Source organism: Rhinatrema bivittatum, chromosome 8 (genome assembly GCF_901001135.1).
Source record: "Rhinatrema bivittatum chromosome 8, aRhiBiv1.1, whole genome shotgun sequence".
Classification (NCBI taxonomy): domain Eukaryota; kingdom Metazoa; phylum Chordata; class Amphibia; order Gymnophiona; family Rhinatrematidae; genus Rhinatrema; species Rhinatrema bivittatum.
This window is the reverse complement of record NC_042622.1, coordinates 31,822,408-31,838,061: the sequence shown is the minus strand read 5'-3', so window position 1 is coordinate 31,838,061 and position 15,654 is coordinate 31,822,408. Positions and strand designations below refer to the sequence as shown.

Below are 15,654 nucleotides of genomic sequence, written 5' to 3'. Positions count from 1 at the left end.
GCCCCCGGGCTCAGAGTGGTGTCGAAGGTCAAGGGGGGACGGCGCACGCTCCAGCGTTGTCCCTCCAGCGACCAAGCCCTCCGATGAGGAAGTTGCGGCTCCCATGAAGAACCCCTTGATGCGGGGTTGAAGGGGGTCCACGTGGGGTGAGTCAACACTCACTCCCCTTAATTTCCTCTTCCTTTTCGTATGAGGCATGAAGTTTTCTTAGGAAATTCAAAAGAAGAAAATACCTGGCAGGGAGAGCTCTACCGTGGCGTCCTACTCGGCGGCCATCTTGCCCCCGAAACCAAGGTAATACTGATCAGCATGTTGATGTGAAGAGGGTGGTTTGTCGGGCTATCCAGCTGACCCAGGGCTGTTGTAAATATGGTGTTGGCCATCAGTTCTTATCAGCTTGCAGTCGCTGAGCATCTGAAAAATTTCAGATGTTAGTTTAATATCGCTCTGCCTTATTTTCTTATGAGTGACATAACACTTTCCAGGAAAGCAATATGGTATTTTCTTTCAGTAAAAATGGCAGGTATTCAAATATTTTAGAGATGGTGGGGGTGGGGTGCTAAAAAAAAAAACCCCAAAACTGTCCTTATATGAATGTGGACCATGGTTTCTTTGGCAGTAGTTTTTTGGACTATTGTGAGAAAACACACAGTAGGTTTTATTGTCCAGTTAAAGGGGGAGTGCCTGCTGACTGGACAATACATTTGCCACAAGTTACTCTCTGACAGTTTCCATTGTGAGCCAGCAGAAATGACATCAGCTCATCTCCTTAACTTACTGTATTTAAAGTTCTTTTACTTTTACTGTATTTAAAGTTCAAGGTTCTTATTGAAAATATTGTTTTTTACGTTACGTTATGCTTTACACTCCTTGTTATTTGTAAACCGGGTTGATGTGATGCCTATCATGAAACTCGGTATAACAAAAACAATAAATAAATAAATAAAATAAATAATGGACAGGACTGGCCCCTTCTAAAACGGAAGCACCCAGTATTCGTGGGAGAATGGTCTGCGCCACCTGACTGGACAGTAAACCTGTCCTTCATTTGCCCTTCAAAGCTGTGCTTAACTGCTGCTTGCCACTTCCCTAGTAGTGCAGTTGGATGATGGGAGAGGGGGATTTCCATAGAGTTAAAGGTATCCTTGGAGTAAGATTGAAAGACATCAGAAAAGAGCAGCAAGGCTCATGAAGGGAGGTGGGGGCAGGGTTCAGCAACGATCAGAGGCTGGAAGGACTGGGAATGGCAGTGTAACTCTGTGACTGCATTGTAGGTTTGCAGTAACATCGTAATGGCTGGCATTCTCCCCAGCACTTCTGCCTGATAACCGTGGATACTACTTTGAGCTCCAAGCATCACCCTCCTTTTTATCTCCTGCATGTTTGAATTCTGTTATTAAAATGTTTGTCTGTGTGTGTTTTGTATTTTATGTATGTGTCCCTCCATTAGTAACTTCGGAACGAGGAGCCTTCGACTTCAAGGTAGATTTTGAAAAGCCTTGCGCACGCTAAAATGGCCATTCCCTGTACGTCCCCGGATCCGTCCAGACTCCTGGCTTTTGCCTCCCCTCCTGCAGATAGAGACGGAGAGGTTGGAGCGGACTCTGAGTCTGCCAGTATTTCATCTCAGCAGATGGTGGAGGTGCAAATCCCTAGTATTCTCTGTAGAATTAGATTAGATTTTAGAACTTAGTTTTAATGGGGAGTTTAGTTTTTGTTTTTCTCTAAGACTTTCCAGTAAAAAAAAAAAAAAAAAGGGAAACAGCTAGGAGCCTTTATAGCCTCCCAGGGGGTTGTCGGGTCCTGGTGGGACCATCCCCCCTGGTAGTAGAGGCTAAGGAGTTAGAGGGTTGAGGACCCAGGAACCTGCCCTCCGCAGCAACTCAGGGTGATACTGGGGAGTCCGGTCCACTCACCCTCGGGGGGGGGGGCGCAGAGCTCCCATTTTGGGGGGAAAAAAAAGTAATCTTTTTTTTTTTTTTCTGACTTTCGCGGCTGGCCCAGCATCCTCTTTGGCCCCCCCCCCACTTCGCCGCCGCTGCGGTGGTTCCCGATGGCGACGAGAGCCTGGGAGGCTCAATACCCACAGTCTTCCCTCAGACCCGTTCCTGCTCAGCGCGGGAGCAGAGACCATTTTGCAGACATTCAGATATCAGGATAAGGCTGCGCTGGGGGAAGGGAATTCCCCACCACCTCTTTCACCGCAGCCTGGGGCCTCCGGGGGGGGGGGGGAGGAGGCGATTTCCAGGCTGATCCAGGGGCACTCATCAGGAGGTGACCCCGGGGGGGACCTCGGATGACTCTTCCTCCTCATTCTCCTCCGACTTTGTTTTGCTGCTCCACAAGACCTTTAAGACCAGGAAAGCAGCTAGAAGACAGGGTAGCAGGGTCTCTCGTTGGGTTTGAAAGTTAGCTGTGCTATGGACAAATTATACCCGCTACCAGAGGATGCTCTGGAACTTCTCAAAGTGCCCAAGGTAGATGCGGCAGTCTCCGCGGTAACAGAAGACCACCATGCCGGTGACAAGAGCCAATGCGCTTAAGAAACAGGGCGTTGCTCTAGCATCCCATTCAGATGTGGCTCGTTTTCTGCGTGGAGCTAAGCATCTGTGTCCTCCAGTTCCAGAACCCCTGTCCCTCGTGAAAGCTGAATCTGGTACTATGCGCCCTTTGTAATGCACCTTTCGAGCCGTTGAAGCGAGCGACCCTGATAGATCTGACGTTGAAGGTCATTTTTCTCGTTGCTATCTCCTCAGCATGGCGTGTGTCGGAGCTTCAGGCCTTATCTTGCAGGGGACCCTTCTTAAGGATTTCTGAGGCAGGGGTCTCCTTGCGGACAGTTCCCTCTTTTCTTCCAAAAGTGGTATCCTCCTTTCATTTGAATCAGTCGGTGGAACTCCCTTCCTTTGCAGACCTGGACTCTTCTACTTCTGAGGGGGGCACTTAGAGAAGATAAGGCCATCGCGGAAAGATTAAATGATTTCTTTGCTTCGGTGTTTACTGAAGAGGATGTTGGGGAGGTACCCGTAATGGAGAAGGTTTTCATGGGTAATGATTCAGATGGACTGAATCAAATCACGGTGAACCTAGAAGATGTGGTAGGCCTGATTGACAAACTGAAGAGTAGTAAATCACCTGGACCGGATGGTATACACCCCAGAGTTCTGAAGGAACTAAAAAATGAAATTTCAGACCTATTAGTAAAAATTTGTAACTTATCATTAAAATCATCCATTGTACCTGAAGACTGGAGGATAGCAAATGTAACCCCAATATTTAAAAAGGGCTCCAGGGGCGATCCGGGAAACTACAGACCGGTTAGCCTGACTTCAGTGCCAGGAAAAATAGTGGAAAGTGTTCTAAACATCAAAATCACAGAACATATAGAAAGACATGGTTTAATGGAACAAAGTCAGCATGGCTTTACCCAGGGCAAGTCTTGCCTCACAAATCTGCTTCACTTTTTTGAAGGAGTTAATAAACATGTGGATAAAGGTGAACCGGTAGATATAGTATACTTGGATTTTCAGAAGGCGTTTGACAAAGTTCCTCATGAGAGGCTTCTAGGAAAAGTAAAAAGTCATGGGATAGGTGGCGATGTCCTTTCGTGGATTGCAAACTGGCTAAAAGACAGGAAACAGAGAGTAGGATTAAATGGGCAATTTTCTCAGTGGAAGGGAGTGGACAGTGGAGTGCCTCAGGGATCTGTATTGGGACCCTTACTGTTCAATATATTTATAAATGATCTGGAAAGAAATACGACGAGTGAGATAATCAAATTTGCAGATGACACAAAATTATGCAGAGTAGTTAAATCACAAGCAGATTGTGATAAATTGCAGGAAGACCTTGTGAGACTGGAAAATTGGGCATCCAAATGGCAGATGAAATTTAATGTGGATAAGTGCAAGGTGATGCATATAGGGAAAAATAACCCATGCTATAATTACACGATGTTGGGTTCCATATTAGGTGCTACAACCCAAGAAAGAGATCTAGGTGTCATAGTGGATAACACATTGAAATCGTCTGTTCAGTGTGCTGCGGCAGTCAAAAAAGCAAACAGAATGTTGGGAATTATTAGAAAAGGAATGATGAATAAAACGGAAAATGTCATAATGCCTCTGTATCGCTCCATGGTGAGACCGCACCTTGAATACTGTGTACAATTCTGGTCGCCGCATCTCAAAAAAGATATAATTGCGATGGAGAAGGTACAGAGAAGGGCTACCAAAATGATAAGGGGAATGGAACAACTCCCCTATGAGGAAAGACTAAAGAGGTTAGGACTTTTCAGCTTGGAGAAGAGACGACTGAGGGGGGATATGATAGAGCTGTTTAAAATCATGAGAGGTCTAGAACGGGTAGATGTGAATCGGTTATTTACTCTTTCGGATAGTAGAAGGACTAGGGGACACTCCATGAAGTTAGCATGGGGCACATTTAAAACTAATCGGAGAAAGTTCTTTTTTACTCAACGCACAATTAAACTCTGGAATTTGTTGCCAGAGAATGTGGTTCGTGCAGTTAGTATAGCTGTGTTTAAAAAAGGATTGGATAAGTTCTTGGAGGAGAAGTCCATTACCTGCTATTAAGTTCACTTAGAGAATAGCCACTGCCATTAGCAATGGTTACATGGAATAGACTTAGTTTTTGGGTACTTGCCAGGTTCTCATGGCCTGGATTGGCCACTGTTGGAAACAGGATGCTGGGCTTGATGGACCCTTGGTCTGACCCAGTATGGCATTTTCTTATGTTCTTATGTTCTTATGAGTCTAGGGATTCAAGAAAGTTGGACGTGAAACGGGTGTTGCGTTACTTGGAAGTCACGAACAGTTTCCGTCTCTCGGACCATCTTTTCGTGTTGTGGAGTGGTCCCAGGAGGGGTCATAAAGCTTCAAGGCCACTATTGTGCGCTGGCTAAAGGAAGCTATTGTTTCTGCATAACTACTTCAGGGCCATCCGATCCCAGGGGGTCTTCGGGTACGTACAGGGAAAGGAAAATTGATCCTTACCTGCTAATATTCATTCCTGTAGTACCACGGATCAGTCCAAAGTCCCGCCCAAGGAGAAACGGAGAATCCGCTCGACCGGTTTGTCAATTGTTCTTATTCTGTATGCCCCCCTTTACAGGGTGTGAGTATGGGCATGGGTTTGTTTATCAAGTTACAGTTTTTCTTTTCCTCTGCTCTTCAGGGGGGAAGTTTTGTTATAGTGGAAGTTATGGTTTAACCTTTCTGCTTGGGTATAGTGTAATGGTGGCACCTCAGGGTATAGGGCATAGTCCATTCAAACTTCTCTGTCTCCATCTGCTGGAGGGAAGGCAAAACCCAGGAGATTGGATTGATCCGTGGTACTACAGGAACGAAAATTAGCAGGTAAGGACCAATTTTCCTTTTACGCGCTTAAGTGGCCCAAGCGGGAGCTAAGCGAATTTTAAATAGCCGGGAAGGGCGTGCGTATATCGATGTATGCATGCCCAGAAAAAGTGGGCGGAAAAGGGGCAGGGCATTGTACAAATCAACTCCTCTTCCATCACTTATAAGGTCAAAAATGTTTTAATGAGGTCAATTTTACAATGGACACCTCTGACTGTGTCTGTAACGCCCACCTCCCGAAAACTCATCCCGAATCAAAGTTCCCCCTTAAAATGGTCCATATATCAGGCTGAGCCCTAAAAAGAGTCTCGCTTTCTCTCCTCTGCGATGTTCTCCTGACTCCTGCACCTAACGAGCAGGCCGATGCAATAAAACCTGCGGGAGAGCTGCGCTCCGAGGCAAGCGCCCGCTCTCCCGATACGCGCCCAGGCACCTCTCCTGTGTGCGCGATTTTGTATTTAAATAAGGGCCCACGCTAATAAGGAGGCGCTAGGGACACTAGCACGTCCCTAGTGCCTCCTTATTAGCAGAAGCAGCTTTTCTGTACACTTTCCTGGTGCTTTCTATGGTTAACGCCTGCCCTTGGGCAGGCGTTTATTTCTGAAAGTAAAATGTGCAGCTTGGCCACACATTTTACTTTCGGTATTCCGGGGTAATAACTAATAGGCTCATCAACATGCATTTGCATGTGATGAGCGCTATTAGTTTCAGGGTAGTTGGCTGCGCGTTTTCCATGCGCTATTACCCCTCACTGTATAAGGGGTAGTAACAGCGCATCTAAAACGCACGGCTAAATGGTGCGCTTGGCCTGAAGGAGCAGTAGCAAAGTGGCGCACGTATGTATGTGCGTATAGTTTGTGTGGAGATTATTTTGTAACCTACGCGCATACTTTTGTGCATGGCGAGATATGTGCGTTTAAGGGCATGCGCACGGCCCTTTAAAATCTACCTTTTTCTGTGGAGGTAGGTCCTTAGTGAAGACATATGACTTTTTCCCACTTTTCAAAGTTGGTGCGTAATTGGGCGGGGGATGCAGTGGGATCAGGGGCTAAGTTAACAGTGTTCTCATAATAAATGTCTCTTCCCCCCCCCCCCCCCCCAACTCCCTTTAACTTTAAGATGGCTGGATCTAACTACCAAATGCGTGGAGGTAGGTTCTTGGGAGGGACATCAGATGATTTTGGAGGAGAGTGCACAGAAGGTGGCAAAGGGTTAAACCAAGGCTATCTAAAATGTCACGCTTCTTATTTGCATTGTTACCGACTGCTGGTAAACTATACCAGCCATGGTTTTGTGAGCAGCCAAACTGGAAATAGTGGGATCACATGACACAGGCTGAAATTGACTGAAGATCCATTTTAATAGCCTCATTTGCTACAGGGAAACCATCATTATCTCTGTGTGCAAGTGCTTCCACCCTTGGTAATGTTTAGCCTATTCACTCAGCCTTCTGCCACGCGACCCTTTTGACCACAACGCTCTGAATCGCCAGTCCTGTTTAATTGTAATCTCAGGAAGATGAGAACACACAGTGATGTCATGGAGCTGTCCGCCCTTGGTTAGTACCTACAGATCCTTGATCACATAGTCTGAAATACAGTAACATGGCATGATAGTTGCCCCTTCCTAAAGAAAAGAGAGAATCTGTCATCTCAGGGAGATCAAAGCAGATTGCAGTGTCGTGGAGCATTTTAAAGCTGCCCTGTCATTGGCTATTAGTCATAAGCATCTATAAATTTCTGTATCAAAGAGAGAGCATCATGAACTGTGTATTCATTTCCTTTATTTAAAATCAAGTAAAACGTTTTTTACAGTCAGGGGGATATGGCTCAGGAGTAATCTGTCATCAAATCTTAGAGGTTCCATGGTGGGTGCTCTAGAAAGAGCAAATGTAATGAGCACGGTTTACAAATGGTCCCCAAACAGCTCTGATAATAAAATAAAAGCACAAGGCAAGGCACACCTGTTAATCCAGCAAGAACATCATTCTGTTGAAATAGCAAAAAAGCATTTCTTAATACAGTTTGCTTTTGTTAGATTTTTGTGGCAGCACAAAGAAGTTAAATGGAACAAGATTTCTTTCTGATGAGTAAATATGTGATTCCATTTTGAACATTACTCAGGGCGCATTCCATGAACTTGCATTGCCATCATATTATTAACAGCCTCAAAAATGCCAGATTTTGCTTATGCATCTTAAGTGAGCTTTTTGCTGTGAGCCATTGGGGTACTTAAATCGATCTGTAAAAGCCTGATCCTGACAAAGATTTGTGAGTGTGCAGGAGGTGGTTATGCAGTCTGAAATTCTGCACTGGCCAATCCAGTTGGCTGGTTTGGGTCTCCTGGTTAAGTACATCATTCAGTACCGCCAAAATATTTATTTATTTATTTTTAGATTTTTATATACCGGTGTTCCTGTATTAAAATACAGATCACATCGGTTTACATTGAAACATAAAAATTATGCCAAGAGGCGGTACATATAACAAGGTTATAGAACTTGGAAAACATGGAAAACAGATTCGAATAATAACACTGATAAACTTGCAAAGTCTCTGAGAAATCAAATCATAAAATAAGGCGTAATTGTCTAAGATAAATGTGATCTGCAAAAGGGATTGCGATGGTGAGAAAATCTTGATAGCTGGAGGTAAAAATAATCAAATAATCAAAATATGTTCCCTGTACGTACCAGGATCAGTCCAGACCGCTGGGTTATGCCTCCCTTCCAGCAGATGGAGTCAGAGAAAAGCTGAAAAGCACCCCCAGGTTAACCCGGTGTGCCACCTGCGATCATTCAGTATTTCTCTGACTCCAGCAGATGAAGGATGGCATATAACCTGTGGTCCTGATCCTTTGCAAAATTCTTTATTTGATTGATTAATAAGTGAAGGGATCATGCCCAAAAAAATTCAAACAGGACCTGAAAACGTGCCTTTTCAAACAAGCATACTCTGAACAGCACACCTCCCTCCCGTGACGTCTACTCCCTCCCATGACGCCCACTCCCCACTCTCCATCACGACATTCTTGTAAATAGTGTTATTCTTGTAAATAGTGATATTTTTAAACTTCATATTTTATTCTTTATGCCTTATTTGTAAATCGTTCAATGTTACCCTATCTTTATATTCACATGTTCATTGTTTCACTGTAAAGCGCTTGTTGCTGATTTTCGTTTTAATGTGAACCGATGAGATGTTCCCAAATAGATCTACTTGTAAGAGTGTAAAAAAAAGGGAAGACTGAGATCACTTTGTAATTTATTGGCAAGGCTGGGCTCCTGCCCTTGGCCTTAGTGAGTTGGGGGGAAATTACCGTTGGGCCAGAGACGTCTTAATTCCTCTGGTGGGAGCTACAAATTGCATATTAAGCCCAGGGATGTACATTCCCCTGGTTGAGTAGCTCTGAAAAAGAAAAGAATAAATACATAAATAAAAGACAAAGGATAAGCCTTTTAAACAGAGCAAGCCTGCTGAAATCTCCTGGGGCTCCAGAGGGGGTGAATTGCTTCACTCAGTTGATTTTCTACTTACGACTTAGATTGCCATGCCACGAGAATCACGATGTGCAGCATGTGGAGAGCCGGCAGCGCGGCTCTCTCGCGAAGGCTTCTGCTCCCGCTGTATCCTCGGGGGCGAGGGACCTTCACAGCTGCCGATTGCAGGGAAAAGATCAGCTTTGCTATGATCGCGTGGCTTAGGCTGCAGTCAGACAGTTCAGAAGGAGAAGCCTGCCCCGTCTCCAACAAGCGCGGGAACGGCGGCCATTTTGCCCGATTCAGGCCCCGATGCTGCGCAGGGCTCAGATGCTCAGGGGGAGGGGATTTCCTGCCGATTTCTCCGCCTACGTTAAGCGCCCAAAGGCCTCGCAATTTGGGACATGATTCTTTTCCTCCTCCTGCCGTGCCTTGGGGGGGGGGGGGGGGGGCCTTAAAGAGACAGCACCCATTTTCTTCTCAGTTTATTTTACTGCTTCACAAAGCTTATATGGAGGCTGAGGCAGACTTGGATGGGAATATTCTCCTCCTGCTAAGATCTCCAGGCCTGCGGAGGATCAAGGGGCTGCTAGGACCCAGCCTTCCCGTCCCGCTCCTGACGCTGAGCTACCGGCGCCTTCCACTCCTCCGGGATCCGTGCTTCCGGACCCCTCCCTGGTGGATACGAGCGATGATGTTGACAATGTCACTCCAGTGGAGGGGGATAATCCATGGGGGCTCCGTTTATTTTGTAAGGAGGAGCTAGACCCTTTGATTCCTCATGTGCTACAGGAGCTAGATATTCAGGCTCTGCGGCCGGTGACGGATCCTTCTTCAGGGGTAGTGTTTGGGTAATTGCCAGGTTCTTGTGGCCTGGTTTGGCCTCTGTTGGAAACAGGATGCTGGGCTTGATGGACCCTTGGTCTGACCCAGCATGGTAATTTCTTATGTTCTTAGGATCCTGTTTTGTCGGGCCCTCGGGCCCCTCCTGGAACTTTTCCTTTCCACCCGATGCTTTTACAGCTTATGACCCGGGAATGGGATGCGCCTGAAGCCACCCTAAGGGTTAGTAGGGCCATGGAAAATCTTTACCCACTGCCGGACGAGTTCTTGGATCTTCTCAAGATCCCTAAGATGGACGTGGCCATGTCGGCCATTGCCAAGCGCACCACGGTTCCGGTAACAGGAGGAGCAGCTCTCAAGGACCTCCAGGATAGAAAGCTGGAGGTTCTACTCAAGCGGATATTTGAAGTATAGGCCCTCGGAGTTAGGTTGGCCGTCTGTAGTAGTCTCATGCAGAGAGCTACCCTTAGATGGGTTCAGCAATTACTCACAACTCAAGAGCTCCCTCCGGAGGCAGAACAGGCTGACCGCATGGAAGCGGCGGTTGCTTATACAGCGGACGCCTTGTATGATCTTCATACTTCTTCGCGCACGATGTCCTCGGCAGCTTCAGCAAGGAGGCTTCTTTGGCTCAGCAACTGATCAGCTGATGTCTCTTCTAATTCTCAGCTGGGCACCTTTCCATTTATTTATTTATTATTTATTTGTAGAGTTTTATATACCGTTATTTAGTAGAGCCATCATAACGGTTTACAATGGTTTACAACGGTTTACAGAATAGGGAAAAGAACCACAAAGACCCGAGTTTTACAGTTCAAAAACACAGACTTTGAGGAAATGGGAAAGTACCTGGAGGAAGAACTTAAAGGATGGGAGAACGAGAGAGATGTGGATCAGCAGTGGACCAATCTAAAAGGAGCAATCACCAAGGCAACTGCTCTATATGTTAGAAACATAAAGAAAAGCAAAAGAAAATTGAAACCTATCTGGTTCTCAAAGGAGGTGGCTGACAAAATTAAAGCTAAAAGAACAGCTTTCAAGAAATATAAAGGATCCCAAAGGGAGGAGCACAAAGAAGAATATTTGTATCAACTGAGGGAGACGAAGAAAACAATCAAGTTGGCAAAAAATCAAGCAGAAGAGAGGATTGCCAAGGAGATAAAAAATGGTGACAAAACATTTTTCAGATACATCAGCGAAAAGAGAAAGGTCCAAAGTGGTATAGTGAAATTGAAAGGTGGTAATGATCAATGTGTGGAGACAGACGAAGAAAAGGCAGAAATATTAAATGAATACTTCAACTCTGTGTTCACTAAAGAAGACCCTGGAGAAGGACCATCTCTACACAACAAGAAACTGGAGGGAAGTGGAATAGATGAAAATCCTTTTACAGTAGAAAATGTGTGGGAAGAGCTAAAGAACCTGAAAGTGGACAAAGCCATTTGGCCTGATGGGATTCATCCAAGGATATTGAGGGAGCTCAGAGATGTTCTGGCGGGTCCGCTGTGCGACCTGTTCAATAGATCCCTAGAAACGGGAGTGGTGCCGAGAGATTGGAGAAGAGCGGTGGTGGTCCTGCTTCACAAGAGTGGGAACAGGGAGGAGGCTGGCAACTACAGACCGGTTAGCCTCACTTCGGTGGTGGGAAAAGTAATGGAGTCTCTGCTGAAAGAGAGAATAGTGAACTATCTACAGTTCGGAGAATTGATGGACCAGAGGCAACATGGATTCACCAGGGGAAGATCCTGTCAGACAAATCTGATTGACTTTTTTGACTGGGTAACCAAGGAATTGGATCAAGGAAGAGCGCTCGATGTCATATACTTGGATTTCAGCAAAGCTTTTGATACAGTTCCGCACAGGAGACTGGTGAATAAAACGAGAAGCTTAGGAGTGAGTGCCGAGGTGGTGACCTGGATTGCAAATTGGTTGACGGACAGAAGACAATGTGTGATGGTAAATGGAACCTTCTCTGAAGAGAGAGCGGTTTTAAGTGGTGTACCGCAAGGATCGGTGTTGGGACCGGTCCTGTTCAATATCTTTGTGAGCGACATTGCGGACGGGATAGAAGGTAAGGTTTGTCTTTTTGCGGATGACACTAAGATCTGCAACAGAGTGGACACGCCGGAAGGAGTGGAGAGAATGAGACGGGATCTAAGGAAACTGGAAGAGTGGTCGAAGATATGGCAGCTGAGATTCAATGCCAAGAAGTGCAAAGTCATGCATATGGGGAGTGGAAATCCGAATGAACTGTATTCGATGGGGGGGGGGGGAAGGCTGATGTGCACGGAGCAGGAGAGGGACCTTGGGGTGATAGTGTCTAATGATATGAAGTCTGCGAAACAATGCGACAAGGCGATAGCAAAAGCCAGAAGAATGCTGGGCTGCATAGAGAGAGGAATATCGAGTAAGAAAAGGGAAGTGATTATTCCCTTGTACAGGTCCTTGGTGAGGCCTCACCTGGAGTACTGTGTTCAGTTCTGGAGACCGTATCTACAAAAAGACAAAGACAAGATGGAAGCGGTACAGAGAAGGGCGACCAGGAAGGTGGAGGATCTTCATCGGATGACGTACGAGGAGAGATTGAAGAATCTAAATATGTACACCCTGGAGGAAAGGAGGAGCAGAGGTGATATGATACAGACTTTCAGATACTTGAAAGGTTTTAATGATCCAAAGGCAACGACAAACCTTTACCATAAGAAAAAAATCAGCAGAACCAGGGGTCACGATTTGAAGCTCCAGGGAGGAAGATTCAGAACCAATGTCAGGAAGTATTTCTTCACGGAGAGGGTGGTGGATGCCTGGAATGCCCTTCCGGAGGAAGTGGTGAAGACCAGAACTGTGAAGGACTTCAAAGGGGCGTGGGATAAACACTGTGGATCCATAAAGTCAAGAGGCTGCCAATGAAGAGTGGGTGACTCGCCAGAATGATGGCTACTGCCTGGAGACAATACCCTTATTCAATAAACATACACATGGTTACTGTGACTCCAACATCACTCTAAGCTTCAACAGCAAGAGGAAATGTGGAAAAAAGGATTTGCACTCACAAAGACGGGAGTAGCTGGCTTGTTACGGCGGTTACTACCCCAAACCAAATAACCAAATTACTACCTCCACCTTCCTCTATTCCTGATGCCTTTCAACTAGCTTGATCACTCCATTCTTATACTTCACTTTCAATGCATATCCAGCATAGTTCTCTGCTTCAACGGCAGGGGAGAAGAAAAACTGTTACTTCACACATCCAGCAGAGCTCTCTGCTTCAACGGCAGGGGAGAAGAAAAAAGGGTTCGCACTCACAAAGCGGGGAGTAGCTGGCTTGTTACGGCGGTTACTACCCCAAACCAAATGTACCTGATACTTCACTCTCGATGCATATCCAGCATAGCTCTCTGCTTCAATGGCAGGGGAGAAGAAAAAAAACTGATACTTCACGCATATCCAGCATAGCTCCCTGCTTCAACGGCAGGGGAGAAGATAAACAACCAATAAGGGCTGTATAACATAATCTGGGTAAAAACAAATAAGCAAGGGTGTAGCTTGCTTATTGCGGCGGTTACTACCCCTACTACCTCTAACTAATCAAGCTAGATATTTCACTTGGATGCAGCTCCATCACCGCTCTCTACATTAATGGTGGGGGTGGAAGGGAAACAGAACCAAGAGCTAAGAGAAACAGATAAGTATGAGAGAAAAAATGAGTGAAGCTTGCTGGGCAGACTGGATGGGCCATTTGGTCGTCTTCTGCCGTCATTTCTATGTTTCTATGTATGCAATTATCATACAATAAAATGCAATTATCATAGTAGTTGGGAACAGTAGAGTTTTTTGTGAACAATATACATTTTTCTTAGTAGATGAATAACAGTAGAGTGAGGAGAACATTTTCATAAAACTTAACGTATCAAGTCAGAGAGCAGGGAGGGTAAGGGGGAAAAGCTATTTAGAGGAAAGCTATTATTTGGAGATGATCTGGAACAACTGGTTAAGTCCTTAGGGGACAATAAGGTTTACAAGCTGCCGGAGGATAAGCCCAGGCCGTCTCGCCCTTTTGGTGTGACCCGGGGTTGTTTTCGGGGTCAGCTCCGTTTTCGTACAGGTAGGGGCTCATCTTTTGCCCCTCAGCAGTCGTCGGCAAGGTCTCAGGCTTGGGCTCATTCCTTTCGTGGTAGAAGGCCTCAGCGCGATGGATCCTCACAAGGATTTTCCTCCAACAAGGCTTCCCAGTGAAGGTGCGCCAGCCCATTCCTCCATTCCTGAGATCGAGGGTCATCTCTCCCTGTTTCGCGAGGAATGGGTCAAGATTACTTCAGAGCAGTGGGTTCTAGATATCATAGAACATGGTTACACTTTGGATTTTGCTTGCCCGCTTCGGGATCTGTTCCTGGTGTCTCCTTGCAGGTCTCAGGCAAAGCAACAGGTCATATTCCAAACCCTGTCTCGGCTCAAGGCTCTGGGAGCGGTTGTCCCGGTGCCACCGAACTCCATTTATTTCCTAGTCCCCAAGAAGGAGGGCTCCTTCTGGCCGATATTGAACTTAAAAAAGTATGTACAGGGAAAGGAAAATTGGTTCTTACCTGCTAATTTTCGTTCCTGTATTACCAAGGATCAGTCCAGATGCCCGCCCAGGGGTATAGTGTTCAGGAGAATCCGCTCGGTTGGTTTTGTTTTTTCTCTCTGCAGTTTTTAGACGAATCTGAAGATTTTCAAGCAAGCTTATCCATGGAAGCATTTCAATCCATACTCTTGTCCTGAACATAGTTTTCACAGGTTATTGTTCAGCTAAATTCTCTTGATCTAGTTATTGGTTGTTTAAATTTACTTCATTCTGCTTTGATATTGATTATACTGAAGGATCGCAGGTGGCACACCGGGTTATCTGGGGGTGCTTTTCAGCTTTTCTCCGACTCTATCTGCTGGAAGGGAGGCATAACCCAGCGGTCTGGACTGATCCTTGGTACTACAGGAACAAAAATTAGCAGGTAAGAACCAATTTTCCTATATCTGGATTGAGCCCTAAAAAACTTTGGAAGTAATGCATTTTTCCATTTAACTTCAGCTAGGCTCAGTTCTACTTTCTTTATTTTAGCCTTCATTGGCATTTGTCCTTGGAGATTCAACAAGCATCTTTGCTTAGTCTGTTTTTTTTTTTTTGTGAGGGCTGGGGAGGAGCAACTGGATGCCTTGTGGTTTATCTGGGTTTTCATACTGTGATTTATGTCATCAGGGTGCAAGCTTGCACTTTTTGAAGAGATTCTGGCTTGGTAGAGTAGAGGGTTTTTTTTTTCTTCTGTCGTCAACATACGAATATAATTAATGATATTACAGGAATAAGTATTTATGCTCGTAATGTTTAATTAAAAACCTGGGCATGCCTTAATTTTTCCCCTTCCCAAAATTCATTATTTTTCATAAACACGTAGAAGACCATTTTCCAAGGTTTTTGTGCAGGTAAACACATGTTCATCCATGCCTTTTGGAAATTGACCCCCGCCCCAGTGCGGGTGCAGTATGGTCTCCCGTTGCAAGGCGTACAAGCTTTTAACCACAGGGAAAAGGGTACAGGGTTGGGTCAGGGAGAACAAAGATCTTGGTGGTCTCCTTGTGAATTCACCGTACGATCTTTCTGTTCTATACCTTGCAGCTGTTGCAACGCAGGTACAAAGTTCACAGGTATTGTCTCTTTATACCTGCGGTATACATACCGATGCAGTTTCAGAGGAAAGCACAGGAAGTTTGCCTCGGAAAATGAACTTGCAGGTGTCTGTGGGTAGAAATTTACCCACAAACCTGCAAGCAGCACTAGGAGACTGGAAACTGCTCCCATAATCTGGAGCTAATCAAAATTGGCCTTGATTTTATGTATTTAAGCTCGGAGGTGTTTATGTAGACAGGGAACTAGCACTGTGACTTTCAGCTTTGCTTTATCCTCCAATTAAAGCAAAGCCA

The 15,654-nt window shown here is 45.5% G+C and overlaps 1 protein-coding gene across 1 annotated transcript in view; it reads left to right on the top strand.

The window, feature by feature from the left end:
• Positions 1-15,654, top strand: part of ARFGEF2 (ADP ribosylation factor guanine nucleotide exchange factor 2) — a 165,821-nt gene that overhangs the window by 65,278 nt on the left and 84,889 nt on the right. The gene's annotated exons all lie outside the window — the stretch shown is intronic.